Raw genomic sequence first — 21,375 nt, 5'->3', positions numbered from 1 at the left:
TCCTTGACTCCAGCTTTCCTCATCTGTAAGATGGAGACAGTACTGGAGAGAAGGGAATGAATGTTTATGGAGACCCTATTGTTACCTACGTTACCTACCTCATCCTCTCAGCTAGCCCTATGAGCTCCAAGTTTCAGATGACGAGACAGGCTGAGAGACGTGCCCACCCTAGAGCATGGCTGGGGTTGGAGTCCACGGTCCAGGCATGTTTGGTTACTGCCTGCTGCCTGGAAGCCTATCTGCTCTCTGACCCTAAGCCCTACAAGGCAGCCTCTTCCAGTGGAAAGTGAGTTGAGCAAAGAATGCCAGACCCTCTAGGTGGAAGAGGCTCCTGCCTCCGTGCTCCTGCCAAGCAGGTAGGGTTGCACCAGGAGCCGCGGACCTCATCAGGCTGGCTTCCCTCCATTTATGTTGTGGAGCACGCAGAGACAGCTGCTCATTTCCCCCTGGCTGGTTGTCTGCTCCCTACTATTGCCTGCAGGATGAATACAAAACAAACCCAAAGGCCAAGCACTCTCTGCTTAGGGACCAGGGACGGGATCAGGGTCAGCACTGGAACCATGGGAATGGGAGCCATGGGAACATGGGTACGTACCACCCTGGATGACACCCCGGCTAGGGGTACAACGTTGGTACTCGGGTCACACCTGGCCCCTGGGGAAGGAAAGAAGCATCTCCTTGGGTTGCAGATCACATTGCCCAACAGAGACTTACCTTTCAACCCTTGGTGCTTTCCTCTCAAACTCTAGAGGATGGACAAAGGCAAGGCAGTTCAGTGGTTAAGGCCCTGGGCTCGTGGTCAGGAAGTGGGGACTTCATCCAGCCCTGTGACTTCCCCCCAGACTTTGGATAAGTCATGCTCCCCCATTTCTGGGATTTCATGTCCTCATCCATAAAACGAGGGGCTCAGATTCAGTGGGACCCCAGGCTTCTCCAGGCCCTGCCAGTCCTCACATCCAGTATCAGGTCCAAGGCCTGCAAGCAGGGCTCGCCTGAGTCTACCACAAACGTGATTGGAACAGAAGCCCTAGTCCGATTTCATTTTTCTTCCAAGGCTGTTTATTGCCTAACAAAATGTACTTAGTGGTAAATTCGTGACTGTGATGTTAAGTGTAGGCTACAAAGCCAGAGACAAAAAAATACAAATACAAATAAAGAGAAATAGTGAGGGGGGGGGGAGCACAGAGCCAGAAGAGGGAGGGCCATCCAGGGGGTCGGGAAACCTTGAATTCACGGGAGTGTCTCCTGCACACGGGCACTATTCCTTATTTATTCACATCCTCTGCCCTGCCTGGGTTCCGCGTGGTCTCCACTTCTTGTTAGCTTTTCAGCTGCACACCAGGCCCCAGCTGGCAGTGGCTAATTGCAATCAGCAGGTGAGAAATGTAGGTTCTCCGAAAAGGAATTATCTCCAGCGCTGGGAACCATTCTGGGAAATGTAACAGACCTGGGAAGAGAGGGGGAGATGTTTAAAACCTGAACTTCTGTGAAAAGCATTAATTGAAAAAGACAGCACCGCGCACCAGGAACCCATGACTCGCTCGCCTGAAAATATAATGAAGCAACTTCATGTGGAAGGAAAGACGGGGAAGCATTTCCATTTCTGCAAAAGCAGCTCCCGCCTCGTGCGCACCAGCCCTGCCTGCCCTCTTTTCCCAGGAGACCCAGAGAGCACAAAGGTTTGCTCTTGTAGTTTCGTCTTTACCTTTACATTTTTCTGCATGAGTAGAATCACTGCGCCAAGCTAAGAACTTTTCATTTATTTTTATTTATTTATTTTTTAAAGAAAGGCATAAGGCAATCTAGTGTGAACTAGAATGACTTGAGAAAGCAAGTTTCAAAATCGGTTCGCGATCTCGAGGTTGCCAAACACGCTGGTGTTCCCTCAGCCTCGTGCCAAGTGAGGGGGGTGGGATGTGGGTGCAGCCACGTACCCTAAAAGGTTGTCCGGCTCCTTGGGGAAGCAAGCCATGGCCCGAGAAGCAAGGTCTGGGAGGTGCCTGTGGACTCAGCCCAGCTCTCATCGGAAGCACCTGGGGACACGAGAGAGGCCGGGGTGGCCCCCCAAGCACCTGCCTGCTCACCTAGAGGATCAGCTTCTCTCTGTGCGTTATCAGGAAAGGGAATGAAAAGCGTACCAGAGGGGTGATTTGAATTTCATTTTCTCAATATGTGCCCCTGTGGGGAACGCTGCGTGGTGCTGCATGCTGATTCAAAGAAAACGGTCTCTGCTCGCTGGGGCTGAAGGCTAGTCGTGAGTAGCTCACACTGAACCAGGCTGTGGGGCACCCCAAGAACTGACTGGGGGAAATCACATGACCTGGGCCCAGTCCAGCCACCTTTACGGACATGCCCCCCCCCAGCCCCAGCGGACCGCGGGGTCATGTGCGAGATGAGCACATGGCGCATTTCGACCCTTCCCCTTTGCTTCGGGCCCCAGATCCCATGTAGAAGGCAAGTGCAAAGATGTGGCATAAAACACAAAAGGCTCACTCCCCCACAGAAATGTTTGCTGGGGCTTGGGGGAGGCAGGGAGCTTTGTTTCCCCTCCTCTTGGTTGTCTGTAAGATAAAGGGGAGGGATAGGAGCCAGGCTCTAGTCCCTGGTGGGAGGTCAGACGAAGGACAGGCACCCCAGGGGGCCCAGCTGGGGAATCTCTGTCCACCTACGAGGGCCCCTCCCGCAGTCCCCGGCCACTCCGGGGGCCCACAGAATGTCAGAGGAGAGATTCAAGTCTCCAGGGGAGGAGATAAAGAGGCCTCAAGATCTTTCAGCCTTGGAGCCAAACCCTGGGCTTTCTGATCAAAAGACAAATAAACAGCCATTCCCACCGGGTCTCTCAAACCTGCTGAGCGGCACAAATGTTTCCTCCTCATAAACAAGCTTACCTGAAGAAGGCGAAGAAAACCAGACCCTGAAATCCCACACAGTTTTTGGCAGACCCCTTAGGAGAAACTGCTGCAGGCAGCTTATCAAGTGCCTCTCTCACATCGCTCTGAAATAAGACGTCAAAGTTGGAACACAAACCATGAACAAACAAAATCAGCCCCGTTCTTCATGCCAGCTTCCCCATCCTGACACAGGGAAGGTTGAAATAGAGCTGCAGAATTCGAAGCTGCTGGAAGGATCTGAGAGAAGCCAGTGGGTCACGAAGGTGAGTGGGGAGAGGAGGCCACCTGCGGCCTCCTTTCAACAAATGCCGAGCTCTGTACGGCTTGGCTGTGCATACCTGGGGTGGGAGGGGGGCCCTATTCCCATGGATGTCCATGGAGTTGTGTGTCAGGAGGTGTCAACGGCCCATACAATGCTAACAGCACCCTGTGGAGTGAGGCAAGACAACCGACCTAATGAGCACCGGCTCTGAGCCACCATTTGGGATACACCACTGTCCAAACAGAGCAGGTCCCTGTCCCAAAGTTTCCTCTCTAATTACTAAATTAAGCAGCATTTTAGTAGGTGATACACACCAGAGCAAGAATACATCCTAAAGAGGGTGGGTGCCTGGGGGTTCAGTGGGTTAAGCGCCTGGCTCTTGATTTCTGCTCAGATCTTGATCTCAAGGTCGTGAGATCAAACCCCACATTGGGCTCCGTGCTCAGCGAGGAGTCTGCTTGAGATTCTGTCTCTCTCTCTCTCTCCCTCTGCCCCTTCCCCCTTAAATAAGCAAATAAATAAAATATTTTTTAAAAATCCTAAAAAAATCAAAAAATTTAAAAATGGGACATCCAGATGGCTCAGTGGTTGAGCATCTGCCTGTGGCTCAGGGCATGATCCCGGAGACCCGGGATCAAGCCCCACATCAGGCTTCCTGCATGGAGCCTTCTTCTCCCTCTGCATGTGTCTCTGCCTCTGTGTGTGTGTGTGTGTGTGTGTGTGTGTCATGAATGAATAAATACAGTTTTTTAAAAATAATAAAAAATAAAAAGAATACAATCAGGAGAGGGGTGGAGAATGGAGGAGGGCTGTGGTTTATAGTGGGATGGTCAGGGAAGGCCTCACTAAGATGAAGTGACTTTTGAGCAAAGATGAAGGAGTGAGCCCTTCTAGGAGGCGCTCTGAGGGAAGAGGGACTCAAGTACAGGGGACAGTGAGAGCAAATGTCCGGAGGTAGAAGCAGGCCTGGCAGAGGCAAAGTGCACCACGGGAACCATCAAAGCTGAAACAGAAACACAAAGCTTGTCTCTGCAGGTCCCGAACACAGTAGAGAGTCACAGAACATCATAGCCAAGGCCCCAAGTCACCTTGTCAGTCTGTTGTGTGGGGCTGGCATCTCAATAGCTGCCTCTGGGGGCCTATGGGACACCCTGGTTCTCCATTAACTACTACCTCGTCCCTGATACAGTCATGTTTAGTCACTAAAGAACTAGAGGTGAAGTCCCACCCCCCAACTTCTTGGACTTCCAACCTCCCGATGCTTCAACTTGTGGATGAAGGCATTCTGGAGATGGACATGTAGGAAGAAGGAAAGTGATTTGAAAGTGTCCCTCACCACCCCACACCCCCTGGATCCCCAACAAAAGGTGTCACCATACACTGAGTGGTTCAATAAAAGTTTGACCCGTCCCCACCACCTTTCCCACACAAAGCATGGAGAAGCCTCTGGAAAGAATAAGTTGTGTCCTGGGCTCATCTGATTTTGCTCCAAATCCTTTGCCCAAGCACCCAGGATTGATTCAGTGTCTATCATACTTATGTACTCTGCCCTGGCTCAAAGAGTGATGCAAGCCGGGTCTAACCTACACTGGGGAAGCTGTGGCTCATGGGTAGCCCAAGCACTTTGATGACAAATTCTTGGCTCGATGCCCTGAGGATTTTCTTGGTCAGAACCTCCTTGTTTGCTTTTCAGCATTTATCAACCCAGGCACTGCAACATGCAGACAGAGCCTCTAAGTAGGGTAACACCCGAAGCAGGGAGTTCGTCCCGGGGGCCCAGGGCCCTGGGTTCTGCAGCAAGGCTGTGTGACTAGATGTTAGGGTTAGGCCCAAAGCAGGTCGGAAGGTCCAAGGCTATGGAGTAAGGGACCTGTCATAGAGCAGAAGGCCCCACAGTTGTGGGACCTCAGTAGGTCTGCTGTGTGGAGCCTGAAGCCGGCAGAGCAGGCAGTTGGCAGGGAGAGATGGCCATGAAGGGGAGGATGAGGCCAAACTGGACCCCAGCTGGTCAGGTGGGAGCCTTCTCAGTTTCTCACAGCCTCCAGCTTCACAGACACAGGTGACCTACAGGCCAGGGCAGGGTGGGAGGGCGGTGTGGCTCCAATGCAGCTGCACAACCGGCTGCCCTGGCGCCCAGAGAAGCCCAGGGAGGAGAGCTGGCGGTGCTGGAGGGGCTTCAGGTCCGGCTGTCACCTCCCCCCAACAACATGAGAGAGCAGATGGGTGACACGTGTGAGCTGGGATGGTGCCTGCCCTCCTCCAATGGGCGGACACTAGACATGGCTGCTCCCTCACTTCCACCTTCCACATATCGCACAAATTTCTCTTCTGGGCAAGGCTGAGCATGGAGGGAAAAGACCAGAATTCTATGAAACTGAGTTCCAGCTTAGCTACTATGGTACAAACCACCCACACCCCAGGACTTTGACCTCAGGCCTCAGCTTCCCCATTTCCAATATCTGGGGGTGGGCCTGAAGGAAATTGTTAGGAGCATCCATGTTATAGTAACAATTTCTTTTTCTCTTCACTGGCAAGGCAGCGAGGGCAGCACATCATGCCAGGTCAACTGGCGTTGCACACGGAGGTGCCAAGAGAGCCCAGATGCTATTGCGACATTGGGAGTCCCCACTGGCTGGACTCAGTCCAGAGTCTCAGCCTTAATGCTCAGAGGAACTCCACATTCTGTGGGCGCACACACTGCCTCATTTCCCACTTTATCGTAGGTCTGTAGGAGTGAGACATTATCATCTGTCTTCCCTGGTAGTGAACTTCAGATCCGGCATGCTGCTGGACTCACACCAGTCCACCTGCTGAGGTGGTGGCAGCAGGTGACAAAGCCCATGTTCCGTCTCTAGTACTCAGGCTGAGAAGTCCCAGAAGATTGCAGGAAGATTTTTAGGCTACACACAGTTCAATTAACAATCTGGACCCAACCATTTTCTCTAGGAGTTCAACTTCCAGGTGATTCCAGAAAACTCTAACACAACCTAATGAAAATATTTCTCAGTCAATAAATGTGAGCATTGTGATCCATGAAGACCTTTCTGCAGATGTTCCTTGCAGATTCTATTCTTAGGTACTGTGGTGGGGAGGGGGGGAGACAAAGAGCTATAAATGCAGAAAGGAAATGGAAAAAATTAAATTGTATAGAAAGACTCATTTATGACCAAAGAAATGAAAAGGGGTAAAAACATGACTGTTAAAGAGAAGGGAGGCTGGATGGATCTTCTTTGAAATGCCTTGAGTTTAGGAGACTATCAACAAAATCTAAAGCTAGAGGCTCCCATGTCAGCACATGCAAGGTGCAAAGAAAGGAAGGGAAGGAAAATGCCAAAAAGAGTGCTTTAATTCAGAGTATCTCATGAAAGAAAGAACTTTTATTTATCATGGGACAGAGTGAGTACAGTACTGAATGAGGCTATGGTCCTGAAGTTACACCCTCTAGACTTATGCCTTGTGCCATGTCTGTCTGTGGGGGAGGAAAAGTCACTTTCCCTCCATCCTTCTAGGTTCTTGGCTGAGACCTGCCCCCCATAATAAAAAACTAACAGGAGAAAAACAGACGTTTAATAATATGCATAACTCCCATGTACATGGGAGACACCCAGGAAAATTGACTCCAAACTGGCCCAAGGCACCCCCTTCAATATCATCTCCAGCTAAAGACCAGAGAAGTCTTTGGGGGAGGGGAGGCTGGGTCAGGAGGTTATCAGGCAAAGCACAATAATCAAGAATATGGTCATTGTGCAGATTTAGGTCATTGTCTTCTCCACTGATCAGAGTTTCTAGAGACTGAGTCATCCAGGTACAGAGAGGGAGACACCCTTACAAACGAAGAGCTCCCTTATACATATAATTTTCTCTTACAACAGGTTAACTTGTACTCAGTTTTCAGAGTTTCTCCTAAGTCTACTGTTCCTTAAAAATAATCAGCTCAAGATAATCCTGAGGCCAAAGAGGCATATTTTGGGGTGACACACTCTGCTCCCCTTCAGATGGAGCATGTGTATGTCTCAGGTGGAGCAAGGTGGTTCAGACCCCAGCCAGGGAGCCTCCAAGGTTGCAAAGACCAGCCAGCAGGAGGGGTCAGCATAGCTGCAAGGGTCTGACCTGTGGAAGAAGAGACACTGAAGGTGTAAAAGTGGGAAAGGACTTATGTCCACACAAAAACCGGGCAGATGTGTATAGTGGCTTTATTCATAGCTGCCAAAGCTTGGAAATGACCAAGATAAGTCTTCAGTAGGTGAATGGCTAAATCAGCTGTGGCCCATCCAGACAATGCAATATGATTCAGCGCTAAAAAGAAATGGCTATCAAGCCATGAAAAGACAAGGAGGAACCTTAGATGCATGTTATTAAGTGAAAGAAGCCAGTCTGGAAAGGCTACATGCTGCACGATTCCAACTGTATGACATTCTAGAAAAGGCGGAACTCTGGAGAGAGTAAAAAGATCAGTGGTTGTGGGTGGCTGGGGAATTAGGGGAGGGAAGCATAGTTGAAGCACTGGAGACTTTCAGGGCAGTGAAAAGTCTGTATGATATTATAATGGTGGATACATGTCATATATTTGTTCAGACCCACAGAATGTCCAATAGCAAGGTGAGCCCTAATGTACCCTATGGATTCTGGGTGATAATGAGGTGCCAGTGTAGGTTCATCAGTTGTAACAAATGTACACTCCAGTGAGGATGTTTATAAGAGAGGCTGTGCATGTGTTGGGGCAGGGGGTATTTGGGAAATCTCTGTATCTTCCTCTCCATTTTGCTGTGAATCTAAAACCTAGAGGAGAACACAGGCAGCCAACCTCTTTGACCTCACCTGCAGCAACTTCTTGCTAGACACATCTCCAAAGGCAAAAGAAACAAAAGCAAAAATAAACTATTGGGACTTCATCAGGATAAAAAGCTTCTGTGCAATGAAGGAAACAACCAACAAAACTAAAATGCAGCCTATGGAATGGGAGAAGATATTTACAAATGACATATCAAATAAAGGGTTAGTATCCAGGGTCTACAAAGAACCTACCAAACTCAACACCCCCAAAACAAGGAATCAAGTCAAAAAATGGGCAGAAGACACGAATAGACATTTCTTCGAAGAAGACATACAAATGGCAAACAGACACATGAAAAAATGTTCTACATCACTCAGCATCATGGAAATACAAATCAAAACCATAATGATACCGCCTCACATCAGTCAGAATGGCTAAAATCACAAGTCAGGAACAACAAATGCTGGTGAGGATGCAGAGAAAGGGGAACCCTCTTACACTGTTGATGGCAATGCAAATTGGTGGAGCCACTCTGGAAAACAGTATGGAGGTTCCTCAAAAAGCTAAGAACAGAGCTACCCTACGACCCATCAATTGCAGTACTAGGTATTTATCCAAAGGATACATAGTGATCTGAAGGAGTACCTGCACCCCAATGTTTATAGCAGCAATGTTTATAGCTTTCTACCCAAACTACAGAAAGAGGCCAGATGTCCATCAACAGATGAATGGATAAGGAAGAGGTGGTGTATATACACACTGGGATATTACTCAGCCATCAAAAAGAACGAAATCTTGCCATTTGCAATGATGTGGATGGAACTAGAAGGTATTATGCTAAGCAAAATAAGTCAGAGAAAGACAAATACCATATGATTTCACTCATTTGTGGAATTTAAGAAACAAAACAGATGAACATTGGAGAAGGGAAAGAAAAATAAAAGAAGATGAAAACAGAGGAAAGAGGCAAACCATCAGAGACTCTTTAGGGAACAAACTGAGGTTTGCTGTGGGGGGTGGGTTGGGGGGGGTAATTGGGTGACAGGCATTAAGGAGAGCATGTAATGGAATGAGCACTGGGTGTCATATGTTATTGATGAATCACTAAATTCTACCCCTGAAACTAATAGAGTATATGTTAACTATATTGAATTTAAATAAAAAAATTTAAAAATTAAAACTGCTCAAAAAATTAGAGTCTTTTTAAAAAGTGGGAGAGATGGGGCAGCCCGGGTGGCTCAGAGGTTTAGCGCCGCCTTCAGCCCAGGGCGTGATCCTGGAGACTGGGGATCGAGTCCTGCGTCGGGCTCCCTGCGTGGAGCCTGCTTCTCCCTCTGCCTGTGTCTCTGCCTCTCTATGTGTGTGTGTGTGTGTGTGTGTGTATGTGTGTGTGTGTGTGTGTGTGTCATGATTAAATAAATAAAATCTTTAAAAACAAAAGTGGGAGAGAAAACTGAATCTGAGGTTCCTTAACGTTCAGCAATCAAAAGTGAAAGTTTAGAAACGAAATTGTATTTGGTTAGCAAATCACTACATTCTTCCTGAATCTTCTCACTGTTTCAGTGCATACACGGAGGTTCAGGTCTCCCATTACTCTGCAGGCATAAAAGTTAGGCCCGGGACTCTCTAGGGGCAGGAACAACCTCAATCAGAGTTTAGCTTGTAATACCTTTGTCTAGGGCAGGGGTTGGCAAACTTCTTCCGTAAAGGGCCAGATAGTAAATATTCTAGGCTTGGTGGGCCGTCCGGTCTCCGCATCAACTACTCAGCTCTTCCACTGCAGCATGGCTGTGTCCAGTAAAACTTTATTTACAAGAATAGGTACAGGCTGGACTTATCCCAAGGGCTGTAATTCGCTGGTCTATCACTTTCCTAGAAAGTTGGCCTTGCGTGCACCTACACATGGGCAAGCTGAGCGTTGAAATGACACTTTACATATAAATTATCCGTGTTCTAACACAGAGAAGGAGGAATTCAGGGAAACAGTGACAAAAGAGAAGAAAGGAAGCTGCTTTTTGTTTCATAAGTCAGGGGGAGAAGAATTCAGAGAAGACCCAGGAGGAAGAGGCGGCAAAATGTGGCTGGCTGCGGCCGTAGACACCTGGAGGAGCTCAAGACAGAGAACATGAGACCAGAGCTCCAGGGACTCCGACTCCAGGCCATTCCCTGTCCTTCTCTCATTCTACCCAGTCCCCAGATCCTCACAACCCGGAGCCAGGCAGGAAAGGAAGGCACAGCAGGCTGCGGTGAGTGAGCAGGGGTGGGGATGACGACCACCCTGGGGGTGTCTCTCAGTGAGGACAGATCCCTATCTTCTTCCTACAACACATTATGCCGAAAACATAGCTAAACTTGAGCTTAAATAAACAATTTAATCAGCAGCCCAGTTTCCTTTTATCACCCAATCTCCCAGCTAGACGGACTAATTATTTTCCATCTCCTAACCGCTGGACTGTTAAGTATCATCTGAAGCAAACAGAATACCAGGCGTCGCTGAATGCCACTGCAGCCCAACCCCTTCCCTGACGTGATTCCCACGGTGGCTGCATTTTAAAAGACCCTACCACTGAATAAACACGGCTCTCAGAATGACTGTTCTAAAGAAGTACTTTGTTGTGTGGGAGGAAGAGAAGGCTTTTTTGTCAAAAACCGAGGCCACGGCTCCTGGGTGACTCAGTAGTTGAGCATCTGTCTTCAGCTCAGGGTGTGATCCCGGGGTCCTGGGATTGGGTCCCATATCGGGCTCCCTGTGGGGAGCCTGTTTCTCTCTCTGCCTGTGTCTCTGCCTCTCTCTGTGTGTCTCTCACAAATAAATAAATAAATAAATAAATAAATAAATAAATAAATAACATCTTTTTTTTAAAAAAAAAAGCCCGCAGCCAGCATTCTGATCATTAGCAAAGAAAACAATACAAGGTGTGGACTTGTGAGCAATGCCCTCACGGCTTCGAAGAGGGAGATTATTTCTAGATTGTACCTATGATCGACACATTTAGAACTCTCGTGGCCTTACCTCCCCACCTGGAAGCTGGAGCTCGTGATGTTTACCACGTGTAGGTGTGCTGCAGAAGAAATCAGATAATGCAGCTAACCCGGCTCTCAGCGTGTAGTGGGCACTTTCTGCATAGGAGGTGACCTGATGTTATCAATGACTGGTAGGTAACACCGTTCGGTCACAAAGAAGGTCATGCCAATCCGGTGGGAGAATTGCAGCCCTTAAAAAAAGAGGTTTTCCTTGCTCTTCATCAGCCTTCCCATCATGCGCACCTTCCACAGAGCAGCTCCTCAGAAATGGGCTCCTGCCTGGGGTAGACATTATTTACATTCGAGAAAAGGCACTGTGGTGAACCCCACCCCTTGGCTGCCATCCCACCTCTGAAGCAGTGTGGAATTACGGAAGTCCATGGGAGTCAGGATCAGTCGAGACTGTAAAGCCTTCTGGGTAATCAGACAAGGCCATCCACTGAATCACGGGTTTCTTTTGGCAGATGTACAGAGGGAACACCCTTCCTGTCGCTGCAGCCCTTCCCAAATCCATGGTCTCTCCCGGCCTGGGCTCCAGCCTCCCTGCAGGCCAGTGTCCCTCACACACAGTCCACCCATGTGGCTGGCAGGGAGGGGAATGACTTCCCTCACAACCAAGGCCTTTTCTGGTCCCAGCATCTCTGTCTCTCTGTCCCCACAGCCCCTCCACAGGCTGGACGGGACCCACAGGAACCTGGGGTTACCTATAACCTTAATCTCAGCCCCTCCATTCCATCTTCTACACGTGGCCAGGAGGCTTGTTCCAAAGACCCAGATCTGCTTCTGGCACCGCCCTGCTGAACAGCCAGGACATGTAGAACAAAGTTCACACTAGTAGGATCCAGAAGGCCTGTCCCAGCCTGGTACCAGCCTACCCCAAGCAACCTCAGCATCAGGCCTATACGCTTGCCACTCTCTGCTTTGCATGCCCACCCATTCCATCTTGAGCTTGTCCAACTTCTGCTCAACTTTCAGCCTCTAGCTCAAAAGTGACCCTGTTTCTGACACCCCCACTTCACACAAGTGCCAATCACCCCCTCTTCTATATGCCCATAGTAATTTGTATGTCACTCTGTTCTGGTACTTTCCAAACATTTGTATGACTAGTTGTAGATGGTTTGTGTTTGGCTGTAGCCTCAATAAGGGCATGAGCTATAACTTAGTCATTTTGGTGTTTCTAACACTCAGCATGTTACCTGGCATGTGGTCGTCGGTGTGCTTTGCTCAAAGAATAGAAAGAATTGAAAGAACAAATCCCATGGGTTTGGCAGGGGAGGAGTGGCTGATGCAGGCAAGATGCAAGAAGTCCAGAGGCACCATCGAGGGATTCTACTATATTTCTTCATTAATGTTTTTAAAATTTTTCTTAGGATCGCCTTTGGAGAATTAGCCAATCTTTTCTGCTACTAGCTCCCTCTTTCACCAAATTGATAACCATCTCTACTCTCAGAGCTGCCAGTCATCCTGTATTTATGATTTTAAACCATAGTTATAATCCATCCCTTGACTATGTTTTACTCGGCATCCACGAAGGTCATGAGGTTCTGCCTTTTTAGCATCTGCCTTTCCAGCCCTCTCTACCCTCCACCATACACAACTGCCTTATTATCGATAGTTTGCATATGTGAAGTCAAGAGACTCCCCATTTCACTGCAATGGCTTTCCACGGACTCACAATGACAGCCTCCTTCATGACCTTTTTGCTCTTTCTTGCTGTTTCTTGCCCTGAAGGCCAAAGATAAGCCCCACACTCCATGGCCAGGGACATAAGCTCTTCCACATCCTGACCTCCTCCCCCCCCCCCATGTCCACCTTCTCTCACTACCTCTGATTGTGACCACCCTGGGCTTCGCTGCTGTTCTGGGGGCAGGCCAGGCTCTATTGTGCTGTGTGGTTCTCCCATATGCTGTTCCTGGAATACTTCCCCCCCTCCTCCTCCATCTGGGGAACTTCTAGTCATCCTTCAAGGTCCATTTCAGCTCTTGCCTCTTCAGACACAGAGGCATCTTCTCTGCCAACACTCTTCCCCTCCTGGGTGGGAAAGCACCGTAAGTTTGGTTTCATGATAGGATCCTCCCTACCTCCATTTCCCCTCCCCCATCTTTCTAATTTTATTTAATTTTTGGATGTCAAGAGCAATCGTTGGATTACTCCTAATACCTGGTGAATGACTTCCTCTCATCACTGGCTCACACACGCTCCATAAGCACTAGCAAAGCCACTACCCAAAACGAAAGCTAGGACCTTGATCCTAGCCAACACGTCATCCCCCACCCCCGTTAACCTATGCATTTGACTCCCCGATTGACATGGAGTCACGGAGTCCCCATGACATACCTTTGAACCATATATTCATAATCCCAATTCCTTCCTTTTTATATAGTTTTGCTGCAGCTACATTCATTCTTTTAAAATTAAAATACCTTATTTTAGTTGTTTCTACCTTCAACAAAAAAAGAACGTTCTGCATGTAATCTTTCAGAGCTCATGTTTTCAGACTTCACACATCTAAGATTTATCCATACTTTCTTATGTAACTGTCATTCACTTAGTCTCCTGTGTAATTTCCCACTGTGTGTATATGCCACAATTTATTCCTCCACTCACCTTTTGGTGGGCATCTGGCTTGGGATAAGGTTGCCAGATTTAGCAAGTAAAAAATGCAGGACACCCAGTTAAATTTGATTTTAAGACAATTTTTTTAGCATAAAGACGTCCACGAAATATTTGAGACATGCTTATTACCAAAAAAGTATCCATTGCTTGTCTGAAATTCAAATTTAACTGGCCATCCTGTGTTTTATCAGGCAGCCCTAGTTTGGAAACAAAGCTGCTATGAACATTTCTATACGTGTCTCCCATTGAATATGCCAAGGTTTCTCTTGCTTGGGTCTATACCCAGGTGTGTGAATCCCAACTTAGCAGGTAACACCAAACCGCCTTCTTAAATGGCAACTCTCGATTCTTGAGCCCCATCCCCCATTTTAAGAATAGAAAAATGGTCAGGGGACACCTGGGTGGCTCAGTGGTTGAGTGTCTCTGCCTTTGGCTCAGGGCGTGATCCCCGGGTCCTGGGATCGAGTCCCACATCGGGGAGTCTGCTTTTCCCTCTGCCTATGTCTCTGCCTCTCTCTGTGTATCTCTCATGAATAAATAAATAAAATCTTAAAAAAAAAGAAAAGGGGCCAGAGTGTGGGAAGAGAGGATTGTATGCAAGGAGATTGGTGAAGAGCCAGAGCTCCACAGTGAAATCCCTCTTCTCTTCCTTTTAAGGCAGGGGTTGGGGTCATACTCTTTAACTCCAAGCCTAATGAAGGCCTTCAAGATGTCCTGCAATAGTTCCCCCAGGGCCACTCACCCTTGCCCATGAAAGCTAAAGCAGACTGTGGGTTGGGTTTTGCCTCCAACCTGGGGCCATGTAGGAGTTTGGACAGAAGGGCCGTTAAGTGCTTTTATGGCCAGGTCAGTAGAGACTACTGCCTTGGGGGTGACCCTAGACTTTGTTGGAACAAGAGATGCAGGAGTGTGACCCACAGATCCAAAATAGCCATAGAACAGAGAGAGCTGATGTGGAGTCTGCTTGGGTCCTGAGCAATGGTGCAAGGTAATCCCAACTGAAAGAAGCTGGAGATGTCCTGCCAGGTTGCTAGTTCAAGAGCAGGCCTAGACTACCGCCCTCAATGGTGACCTATCAGCCCAAGGTCAGGAGAACTGGAAAGAGGTCTCCAGCCATGAGAAGGGCCCCAGAGATCACCTCAGGAGGGAATAAGCTGGCTTTCTTCAGCTTCTAGACCCATCCAAGGCCTCGGCTTTAACCACCTGAAAAGGAGACCCAGGAAGAGCACTGCCAGCACCAAGTTAGAGCTGTCTGCTTCCTGGCCTCTCCTCCCTCCCCCATGCCAATGGTGGCAGCGACAAAGTGGCCCCCAACAAGTGAAGGTGATGAGTGGGGACGGAGGCGAAGCTCCACTCCCGCCCAACCTCTCTGTCACAGCCTCTCTGCCTAATGGGGGCCTGAGGCACACAGGGAAAAAATTGAATGCCAAGCCAAGCTTGGAGTTTTGACTCTTCATGTCTTGGATGGGACATTCGAATTGCTCAATTGTGAATTGAAGTGACCGTAACAATCTATTACCTAACAATAAATAGAAATAAGGCCTGCTTCGTTTGCATTCAGGTTTGGGAGAAGATTACCCTCCCTGAATCAAGTCAAACAATCAAGTGCTGCTTTGTGCACGGGTGAAGCTGTGCTTATCTGCATACTGGTTACACAGGCATGTCCTGATTGATGCATATTCACCTCACACATACATTCAGTCACATCCAGCCAGCCACGTTGGGCTGTCCAACCAGCGGAGCAGTCAAAGGGTTTCCTCCCCTCTCAGCCTCCTCTGACTCTCCTTTCCCTTTTTAATTCTCTCTCTCCCCCTCCCTCCCCCTCCCTCTCTCTCCCTCCCCTTTTCCCCCTCTCTCTCCTGATCTTTCCCTCTCTCTCTGTCTCCCTCTCTCTCCCATTCCCTTTTCACTCATCTCTGTAAAGCTTACTGCATTTTGATATTCTCAGTCTCTAGATCCTCCTCCAAATCCCCAGATCTTGGTCCTCACTTTATAAAGAAAGCAGGTGGTAGGGGAAGAGGAGGTTGGCCTGGCAGGTGACAGAATCACAAAGATCTAACAGGACGTGAGTATCTTGATAACAAGTAGGCTCTCACGGTTGAAGGTTTGGAAGCAGATCATCATCCTGTTAGACACTGAGCTCTTCAGGAACAGAAACCATGTCTTATTTGCTTTGGTGTCTCTAGCAGTAAGCACAGTGTCTGGAATACAGTATCCCTTAACAGGGAGTTAAGGATGAGAAAGTGAAGAATAAATGAATGGGCAAGTGGATTTAGCAAAAGGCCACTGGGATGGGCATTTGGTCACATCTATGTCAAGTTTTATCCTCAACGGTGAAGATAAAAAAGCAGTATCTAGCAAATCTGTGGTGACCAAAGCTGGGAAGAGGCCATCATGTACTAGATGACAGACTTGGGACTCAAGATCTCAATTGGATGGACAGAACAGGAAAAAGAAAGAAGATGAAATTCAATAAAGATAAATGTAACCATCTGCACTGGATTCAAATGGTCAACGGTCCCAGTTCAGGAAACTCAGCTCCCTTTGAAAATCCTCTGGGAATCTTTTTTTTTTTTTTTAATTGAATATGAGTCACCAGCAAAACATGGCTGCCAATGCAGACATTCAGAACCAGGCTTGGGCAGGCCATATCAGAGAAGGCTTGAGAAAGGAGGACATTGTCAAACTAGAGCATGTCAGAGCCTGATGATCAAGAAGGTGAGGGTAGGTAATATATAAGAAGGTAATATACAAGAAATAATTGAAGAAATGGGACATTTGTGCCTGGAGATAAGAAGCAGGGAGTCACAAGAGTAGCTTTAAATTGCTTGAAGAGCCATACTGCAGATGAGGAGTTAGTTTTAGAAGGCAGTGCCACAGCAGAATTACAGGGGGGTAATGTATAGCTGAAGATACATAAGAACCCTGTCTCGGAACATCTCAACTATGGAACTGGCTACTTTATGAGGCAGGAACACTCCCACTCACCTTAGGCAGCCCCAAAGAAGTTCAAGAGTGATCTCCGAGGGTCTGTCCAGACCCTGGTCTCCCGAGTCCCTTTTGGTGTTGATATGCTAGGATTCCACCTTGGGTTCATTAGGTAAAGCCTGTCTGAATTCAGGAAGCAGGTGGATTCCAGAGTAAAGTTTGAGCATATACAGATACTAGCTGTGTCTGAAGCCAAGTAAATAGCATGTCCTGATGAGAGGATTTGGGGGCCAGATAGAATGGAGATGAGCCAGGACCAAAATTAGTTAGGTGCCACTATGTTTGCAAGGCTGATTTAGAACCTAACATTCAAAGGACACTCATCATCAGTTCCAATAAGAACGAACAGCATTCATCAAGCACTAATACTAGGCAGATCCCAAAGGTTCCTGTCTCTTGGAATTAAAATCCAAATAACTCTAGTCACCTAGAGTTAGAAGCAGGTGAACTAAGAGTTAAGGAGGGGAGGGGGGATGCCTGGGTGGCTCAGTGGTTGAGCATCTGCCTTCAGCTCAGGATGTGATCCGGGGTCCTGGGATTGAGTCCTGCACTGGGTTCCCCGCAGGGAGCCTGCTTCTCCCTCTGTTTCTGCCTCTCTCTGTGTTTCTCATGAATAAATAAATAAAATCTTTTTAAAAAGTTAAGGAGAAAGGGCCATGGGACAAAATCAGAACTCAAATGCCTCCAGAAGATTTTTTCCACCAAATATGAAATACATAATTGGAATCTTTGGTTTTAAACATGTACTTAGCTTAAAGGAGACTGGTTCAATCCCCTAAGCACTTGTCAGAAATGCAGTCTCAAGCCCCTCCCCAGACTTCCTGAACCAGAATCTTCATTTAAACAGGAGCCCCAGGGAGTTGACAGGTGCATTAGAATTTGAGAATCAGTGTCCTCCCTTAGAGTTGAGCCCAAAATGTTGCTTTCTTGCAGTCTTGTGCCATCACTGGCCAGACTTCACAATCCAAATATGGGACACACGACCCAGCAAGTGTGACATATTTATGAAGACAATAGGACAGGATCTTCGACATTAAGACTATCCCATCTGCAAAAAGGGTTCCTGTGGTCCAGAAAGACTAACAGTTGGTACCCAAGTGATTCCAGGCTGAATCAGGCAGCTGTTTAGCCTGAAGTAAACAGAACTTGTATCTCAGAACCTGATGATGTCTGAGAGAATAGGAAAGCGAGTTCGATCCTTGGAATCCAATGATCCAATGCTCTGGAACCCACCAATCCAATGTTAGAGGCTGGGGCAATTACGGTAATTAAGATGAGCACATTACACACTTTACCCTTTAGCTGTTCCCTCATTATTATCTTTATTTAGTACATAACCTCGTCCTCTACACTGGTGGCAGTTGGTGCTCTTTTAGGAGCGGTGACATAAGAAGCCTGTTTCAGGTGTACCTGGTATGTCATCTAGAATGGAGGTAGGGTAAACAAAGGGAATTTAAGTTTTTATAATGAAGTGCCTCAAAACCTTTTTTTTTTTTTGCACTACCCAAGTGTTACATTGTCCCTTTTAGTGTGAGAAACAAGCCAAGAAACCAAGATAAATGAGAAAACATCAAGGCTTAAAATGAAGGATAGTCTGGCCTTGAGTGAATCAGAAAATCCATGATTTTAATTCACATCTAACCGTAAGAAGCAATGAAATGGCCTTTTGATTTGTTCCAGTTTTAAGACCAAATCCAAACATCTTATCTAATAAGGGTGCTCAAGCCCATTACTCATCCAGTAATATTCCTCCTCTGAAAATCCCAAGAAGGGCCTTTAGGTGGACATTTAAACAGAGTTCAGCCTCCCGACATTCCATGGTTCAGCCCTGTAATCAGCTGCAACTGGATTCAGCAGGCAAAGCCCAAGATCACAAAACACAAACCTTGAAATCTCTCCAGACAAAATAGCAGCTATCTCTGTGGTTCTTATTTACACATTTTAGCCTGCTCCATAAATCAGATCGAAAAAAAAAAGAAGAAAGTCTTTTGTCACCTTTGCAACAGGACAAATCACACGTGAGCAGAAGGAGCACTGGGTGACCATGCCCTCTGCTTTTTGGGGCCACTTGTGTGACTGGCAGGCCTTGCTCGCAGGAATGAGCAAGTCTGGAAATGAGGGCAGGATGGCAGATGATCAGGTGGCCAGGGGCTTTCAGGAGCCACAGGAGCCATGGAGGGTACAGGCTTCAAGTCCACATTCTTCTCCAAGTGCACTCCTGTGGCAGCTTGTCTCTGACAATCAGAGAACACCACCAGGCACCATCTACACACTTCTCTATAAGAAAGTCACGTTTATTGGCAACGTTTCCCCTGGCTCCACCCAGGGAAGGAAGCTGCTCTTTAAACTCTGGCATTCCATGGGCCAGAGAAGAACCAGCCTGCCCCAAGGCAGAGCATGCCACTTGCCTGCTTTATCCAGCCGTTCAGCCAAAGAAACCAGCAATATTTATTTAGCAACAATGACAATGTTGGTGCTGGGGATTGCCAAAACCAAATGTGCAAGATTCCATCTCTGCCCTCAAGCAGGTCCCTGTTTTGTGGAGGGGGGAGCGGATATACTAACATGACAAACTAGCAATCACAAAGCAGTAGATAACAAATGCCAACAGAGTGGTAAAAACAAAGAAAGATACTGCGATTGCATTGAACGGAAGTGAAGTGCATTGTAACAGGAGTGAGGCAGGAGTGGAGGGTGGTCAAGAGAGCTGTGAGCCTGAGGTCACAGGGGAGGGCATTCAGGGTTGGGCAGAGAAGATGGGGGGAAGGCCAAGTGGGCTATAGAACTGGGAGGGAGGGGCACGACTGAGCCGCAGTGGGGACAGTGGCTGCTGGAGAGGCTTCTACTCCGTGCAGGACTCCTCCCTGGGCTTGTGGAATGGCCCAGAATAAGGCTTTGTCGAGGATGGGCAGAGCCATTCTGAGGAACGGTGGGATGGATCGGATGCCCAACCTTCATTGCAGGAAGTCAGGACATTCCTCCAACTCCACCTTCTGCCCTGCTGGCCAGACTCTCGGTCATGCCAAGGCCTTAGGAGCGCTCTCCTTCCCCAGGGAGGTGGGGGACTAATAATTGTCAAGTCAAACCTATCACACACACACACACACACCCCAAAAAATGCAGGTATTTGTCACAGGGAGAGATGGAAGCATGCCAGGCAGTGCCACCTCCGCAGCATGGTGGCTGAGATCCCAGTAAGCGTGACCTTCGAGGAGCTGGTCCCTGCTCAGCGCCTCGTCCATTCCTCTCAGGGCCTGCACTCCTTTCTTCTGGCCAACTGCCCAGCCTCCCACCCAGCTTCCACAGCCCGGACCTTCTGGGGATGCTGGGGTTTCCACAAACTGAGAAAACAAGCCACTGGGGCTACCCCTCTGCCACCTTTTCCCACCTACTGACTTAACTCCAAGGCACCCTCTCCTTCTCAGTCCCAACCCTAGGCTCGGAGGAGGAGTTGGCCTTCTTTTTCAAGGCTAGTCTCTCCCTCACTCCTCCACACGCCCCTCCTCCCTTCCTCTGTCATGGTGTCCCTGCTGGTCACTTTCTTCTCAGCCACCAGCATGACATGTCTCCCTCCAGTCCCCAAAACCAAATTAAACAAAAGCACAACATACACACACATACACACACACAGCCCTCCCTTTAGCGTCCTGCAGCCACTGCCCACCTTCCCTTCTCGGCCACAATCCTTCCAGGAGTGGTCTTTGCTGGCTCGACACATTGCCTCAATTCCATTCAATCCTGGACCCTGGCTCTGGCCTCTCACTGTCACTCCGGTGAAACCTATGTTTAAGATCACCAATTCCCTCCTCGTTTCCAAATCCAGTGAAACCTTTCCCCTCCTCAGCTGTTGTTTCACGATGTCTTGAATCTCTCCATTCCTCTGGTCTCTGAGAACCACTTTCCTGGTTCTCATCCTGCCTCTCTGCCTATCCCATTACTGACCCCCTGGTGAAGCAAGTGTCCTCTCCTTCCAAAGGGTCCATATCACCCTATGCTGTTATATGACTCTCCTCCGGGCTCCCACAACAATCTGGCCCTAGCCAAATTCTATCAAAATGATCTGTTTATGTGTGTGTCTCTCTATTAAGCAAGAAGACCCCAAAGGGAAGTGGCTATGGCTATTCAGACTTATGCCCCAGTACTTACCACGGAATACAGTGCCCACAGGTATGCCACAAAATTTGTTCAACTGGCTTGGAACAGAGGCCAAAGGCAATCTAGACTGATTTCCAGCTTGACTTTTTTTTTTTTAGGATTTCATTTCCAAGCACAGGTGTTCTTTCTTTTTTACTCAAAGGCTATATTCTAAAGGGACAGCCCTCTAGACAGTGTGGGGTCAGAGTTCCACATTCAGTGGGGAAGCTCCAAATCCAATTTCTCTAGGTCAGTCTACTTTCTTACCTTCTGGTCACCATGTTGCTAGGGTCTTCCACTGACCTGGCCTTGTGTCCATTTGTGGGTGCTCGGTTCTTGCTGAACAGAATGTGGCAATCATCTGCAATCATCTAGACTCCTCAGCAGCTCGTGGGTACTGTGAAGGTCCCCAACAAGGGACTCTGTTTATAATTGGTTCTCCTTTTATGTATTTGTAGCAATAGTGCTCATCACGTGGACTGAATTTACATACATTTTTCTCTAGGCTTTAACAGGGTCACTTACAAAACAACACTGGCATTCAAGAACCCCGTGAGCCCACACTATTATTAAAGGGGAGTGGTATGTTATCGGTACATGAAATCTCTAATCTAACACACTTCACATTGTTGCCAAGCATTGCTGACCTCAGCCTAGCTACACAGTCTCAATATTTAGCATGGAAT

General features: G+C 48.0%; 1 long non-coding RNA gene across 1 annotated transcript; it reads right to left on the bottom strand.

Annotated features, from left to right (window-relative positions):
• Positions 1-1,036: 1,036 nt before the first annotated feature.
• LOC119868429 lies at positions 1,037-21,100 on the bottom strand. Its single transcript, XR_005386248.1, has 2 exons — positions 20,957-21,100; positions 1,037-1,447 (listed from the first exon to the last, which is right to left on the bottom strand). It is a non-coding gene; the product is annotated as an uncharacterized LOC119868429 (long non-coding RNA).
• Positions 21,101-21,375: the final 275 nt, after the last annotated feature.

The sequence above is a fragment of the Canis lupus genome, chromosome X (genome assembly GCF_011100685.1).
Source record: "Canis lupus familiaris isolate Mischka breed German Shepherd chromosome X, alternate assembly UU_Cfam_GSD_1.0, whole genome shotgun sequence".
NCBI classification, from domain to species: Eukaryota; Metazoa; Chordata; class Mammalia; order Carnivora; family Canidae; genus Canis; species Canis lupus.
Note: the sequence above shows the minus strand (reverse complement) of the source record. Positions and strands in the feature narration are given on the sequence as shown.